The sequence below is a fragment of the Hipposideros armiger genome, unplaced genomic scaffold (assembly GCF_001890085.2).
Source record: "Hipposideros armiger isolate ML-2016 unplaced genomic scaffold, ASM189008v1 scaffold_75, whole genome shotgun sequence".
Classification (NCBI taxonomy): domain Eukaryota; kingdom Metazoa; phylum Chordata; class Mammalia; order Chiroptera; family Hipposideridae; genus Hipposideros; species Hipposideros armiger.
In genome coordinates, this window is record NW_017731425.1 from 1,260,849 (window position 1) to 1,265,910 (window position 5,062).

The window sequence follows — 5,062 nt, forward strand, 5'->3', positions numbered from 1 at the left end:
ATCCCACATATGAGGGCCAGTGACACTGCCCTCTACAGCTAAGATGCTGAACAACAGCTCAACCTGGAGCTGGGCTGCTGTGAGTCGCCGGTGACGTAGGCTGCAGCTCCTGCTGCACTGGGTTGCCATGGACTACTGTGAGTAGCCAGCAGCCGCTGTGAGCGGTCGTCCAGAAGCCAGTGACTGATCTGCCTCACCTGGGAAGAGCGCAATGATGATGCCAACTTGGGCCAGTGAAGCAATGTCCTCCACAACTAGAATGAAGAACAAAAGGACAGCAACTTGTCTGTTCCCCTTACCCCAATTCCCCAGCGCTGTTCCCATCCCCTAATTCCCCAATAAAAAAAAAATAATCAAATGGACATTCTAGGATTTAAAAACACAATATCTGAAATTAAGAATTCATTGATACACCTGAAACTACCACTACTACTACTACTACTAATAATAATAATAATAATAATACCTCAAAAAATGCATTGAATAGGTTTCACAGAAGAATGGGTAAAGCAGAAAGCAGGATTAATGAACTCAAAGTTTGGTTATGAAAATATCTAGAGAGAAAAAAACATGGGAAAGACAGACAGAGTATAAAAGACTTGTGGGAAATAGTCAAAAGGTCTAATATACATGTAATTCGAGTCCAAAAAGAGGAAGAGAAAAGAGAGAACAGGTTAGGAAGCAGTCGTGGAAGAAATAATGGCCTAGAATTTTCCTAAATCTGGTGCAAGCCATTAGCCCACAGATTCAAGAAGCTCAGTGAGCCCCAAGAAGAAGAAATATAAAACAAATCTTATCTAGGTGCATCATAGTCAGTCCTAAAAATCAAAGAGAGAACAAAACTCTTAAAAGCAGTTGGAGGAAAAAAATGAAATATTATTTTAAAGGAGCAATAAGAATGATTGTTGTCTTTTCAATATAAAATATAGAAGAGGGGGCCGGTCGAGTGGCTCAGTTGGTTAAGAGCTCGCTCAAGAGTTTGAGCTCTGGACAACAGTGGTTCAAATCCCAGCCCGAGCTGAGCTGCCGTTGAGCTGCCAACAGGTGGCAGGATGGCTCAGCTAGAAAAAACAACAAACAAACAAAAAATATAGAAGAAAAAAGACAATAGGATCTTTACAGTTTAAAAAAGGGAGGGAGGGAGGGAAGGAAAGAGGGAAGAAAAAAAGGAAGGAAGGAAGGACTGCTAATTTAGAATTCTATACCCACAGCAAAGATCCTTCAAAAATTAATTTGAAATGGGCTGGCTGAGTGGCGCATTGGTTAAGAGCTGGCTTGGGACGCCAGCTCTGAGCAGCAGGGCCCAGGTTTGGATTCCACATTAGGGCCAGTGATGCTGCGCCCTCTACAGCTAAGATGGTGACCAACAGCCCGACCTGGAGCTGGGCTGCTGTGTAGGCTGCAGTGGGCTGCCATAAGCTACCGTGAGTGGCTGGCAGCCAGTGTGAGTGGCCGGCAGCCAATGTGAGCTGCCAAGAGCCACCATGAATGGCCGTCTAGTGGCTGGCGACCGATCTACCTCACCTGGGAAAGAGCGCAATGATAATATCAACATGGGCCAGTGAAGCCACGTACTCCACAACTAGGCTGAAGAACAAAAGGACAGCAACTTGTCTGTTCCCTTTCCCAATTCCCAAACGCTGTTCCCCTCCCCCAATTCCCCAATAAAATCTTTAAAAAAAATTAATGTGGAATGATGTTTTCAGGCAAAACTTTAAAAAGTAAAGAATTCACTGGAAGCAGATACACATCACAAAAAATACTACAGAAGTTCTTTGACTAAAGCAAAATGCCCCCAGATGGAAGCAAAAAAATGAAGAAAGCCAGAACATCAAGACTTTTTAAAAATGTAGTTAAATATAAATAAATATTGTGTAAAACAACAACAATTATAATGCTTTGTGGAATTTATCACATACATGAGTAAGATCTATAACAACAATAATATGAAGAATGAGAGGGGATAATGCAATTTAACTTGTGAGGTTCTTTTTTTAAAAAAAGATTTTATTGGGGAATTAGAGGAGGGGAACAGACAAGTTACTGTCCTCTTGTTCTTCATCTAGTTGCGGAGGACATCGTTTCACTGGCCCATGTTGGTATTGTGATCATTGTGCTCTTTCCGGCTGAGGCAGATCGGTCACCGGCCATTGGATGGCCGCTCATGGCGGCTCACGGCGGCTCACGCTGGCTGCAGGCCACTCATGGTAGCTCAGGGCAGCCCACTGCAGCCTCACTGCAGCTTACGCTGTCGCCTACTCAGGGCAGCCCAGCTCCAGGTCAAGCTGCTGTTCACCATTTTAGCTGTAGAGGGTGCAGCGTCACTGGCCCATGTGGGATCCGAACTGGCGGCCCTGCTGCTCAGAGCTTGCACTCCCAAGCCAACTCTTAACCAACGAGCAACTCGGCTGGCCCACTTGTGAGATTCTTAAGCTGGGAAGTGGTAAAAGTACTAATTTAATGTAGACTATAATATATCAAAGATTTATATTATAATTTATTTTATTAAAAGAATCAAATAAGGTACAAATAAGAATGAATAGAGGGGAAAATTAAATGATTAAAAATGCTTGATTAATAAAAAAAGAGAAGGAATGTCCATATTGTAGCATGTGTCAGAATTTCCTTTTCTAAATTTTATTTATTTATTTTTATGTTTTTTAATGTAATTTTTATTATTGTTATAGTTTTCATAACTATTATAGTTAACTATTATAGTTATTATTTTATAGCTTTATTACTAGTTTCAGGTGTGCAAAACAACATAATGATTAGACATTTACACACTTCACAAAGTGATAACCCCAACATGTCTACTGCCCATCTGACACTGTACATAGCTATTACAATATATCACTTTTGCTGTACTTTACATCCCATGACTACACACACACACACACACACACACACACACACACACACACACACAAACAGTGTGCCAAAAAATGTATATACATTTTAAGAAAGGAAAAAACTGTATTAAAATTGTAATACTATACACCGATAAAAGATGAATACAAGCCATGTGTATACATTTTTTTGGCACCCCCAGTAGATACTTTGGTCAATGTTGCTTAAGCAGTAGTTTGCAGTAATCAGAAGTGTCTGGATGCTGATGGTAACCACTATGAGCACCTCTTGTAATTGCAGAAGTCAAACATGACTGGTATTTATCTTTTGTTATCGGTACATGAGGTCAGACAATTGAATTCACGAACTTATCCTAGAAAAAGTGCTACATACCTCATTGTTGAATATCAATCACTACGATCACCTTAGACGTACTCCCCTTGGGAAGCTATGCACCAACGACAGTGCCTAGTCCACCCTTCAAAGCAATTTTGGAACTTTTTTTCTGGAATGGCCATCAGAGCTGTTGTCATATTACCCTTGATGTCCTGACTGTCATCAAAATGTCTTCCTTTCAATATTTCCTTTATCTTCAGGTAAACAAAGAAGTCATTGGGGGCCAGATCAGGTGAGTAGGGAGGGTATTCCAATACAGTTATTTCTTTACTGGCTAAAAACTCCCTCACAGACAGTGCCGTGTGAGCTGGTGCATTGTCATGATGCAAGAGCCATGAATTGTTGGTGAAAAGTTCAGGTCATCTAACTTTTTCATGCAGCCTTTTCAACACTTCCAAATAGTAAACTTGGTTAACTGTTTGTCCAGTTGGTACAAATTCATAATGAATAATCCCTCTGATATNGACTGATCTGCCTCGCCTGGGAAGAGCGCAATGATGGTGCCAACTTGGGCCAGTGAAGCAATGTCCTCTACAACTAGACTGAAGAACAAAACGACAGCAACTTGTCTGTTCCCCTTCCCCCAGTTCCCCAGCGCTGTTCCCATCCCCCCAATTCCCCAATTAAAACAAAAACAAAAACAAAAAAAAACAAAAAAACCTCAATGGCTTTTCAGAAATAAGTCCTAGCATGTATACTCAAAAGTATTTTGACAAGGGTGCCAAGACCATTCAATGGAGAAAGGACAGTCTTTTCAACATGTGGTGTTGGGAAAACTGGATACCCACATAAAAGAATGAAGTTGGCCCCTACCTAAAACCATATATAAAAATTCACTCCAAATGGATCAAAGACCTAAATGTAAGACCTAAAACAATAAACTCTTAGAACAAAACATAAAACAAAACCTTCACAACATTAGATTTGGTGATGATTCCTTAGATATGACATCAAAGGCATAGGCAGCAAAAGAAAAAACAGACAAATTGGACTTGATGAAAATTAAAAACTTTTGTGCATGAAAGGATCCTATCAGAGTAAAAAGGCAGTCTTCAGATTGGGAGGAAATATTTGCAAATCATGTATCTGATAAGGAATTAATAACCAGAATATATAAAGAACTCCTAAAACTCAACCACAAAAAAACCTGATTTAAAAATGGGCAAAGAACTTGAACTGACATTTCTCCAAAGAAGACATACAAATGGGCGATAAACACATGAAAAGATGCTCAACAACACTAACAATTAGAGAAATGCAAATCAAGACCATGGCAACTACTAAAAAAACAGAAAATAACATGTGCTGATGAGAATGTGGAGAAATTGGGACCATTGTGCACTGTTGGTGGGAATATAAAAAATGGTGCAGCTGTGAAGGAAAACAGTATGGCAGTTCCTCAAAAAAAAAAATTAAAAGTAGAATTATCATGCAGTCAAACAATTTCACTTCTGGGTATTAAAAGCAGAAAATACTACTGAAGAGAAATGTAAACTTTCAAAAATTCAGATGGCTGAAATGTCAAGAGCCAGTGAGAAGAGCCACTTGGCATATCTAGCATGTCCAAAGCATCTATTGGCAAGACGCTAACTTCAAAATAACTATGATTAATAAGTTTAAGAAAAAATACAACAAAATGGGCATATAGATGGAGCATTTCAACAGAACTGTAAATCTATAAAAATAATCAAATGGAGGGACCGGCCGAGTGGCGCGTTTGTTAAGAGCTGGCTTGGGATGCCAGAGGGCCCCAGTTCGGATCCCACATATGAGGGCCAGTGACACTGCCCTCTACAGCTAAGATGCTGAACAACAG

General features: G+C 40.1%; 1 protein-coding gene and 1 long non-coding RNA gene across 5 annotated transcripts in view; one reads left to right on the plus strand and one right to left on the minus strand.

Moving 5' to 3' along the window:
- The window catches only part of LOC109383069 (uncharacterized), a 9,198-nt gene extending 5,720 nt beyond the window's left edge, over positions 1–3,478 (plus strand). Inside the window, exon 4 of the long non-coding RNA XR_002124064.1 lies at positions 3,447–3,478. This is a non-coding gene — a long non-coding RNA (uncharacterized LOC109383069). The remainder of the gene's footprint in view (positions 1–3,446) is intronic.
- The window catches only part of OSBP2 (oxysterol binding protein 2), a 176,950-nt gene that overhangs the window by 93,599 nt on the left and 78,289 nt on the right, over positions 1–5,062 (minus strand). The gene's annotated exons all lie outside the window — the stretch shown is intronic.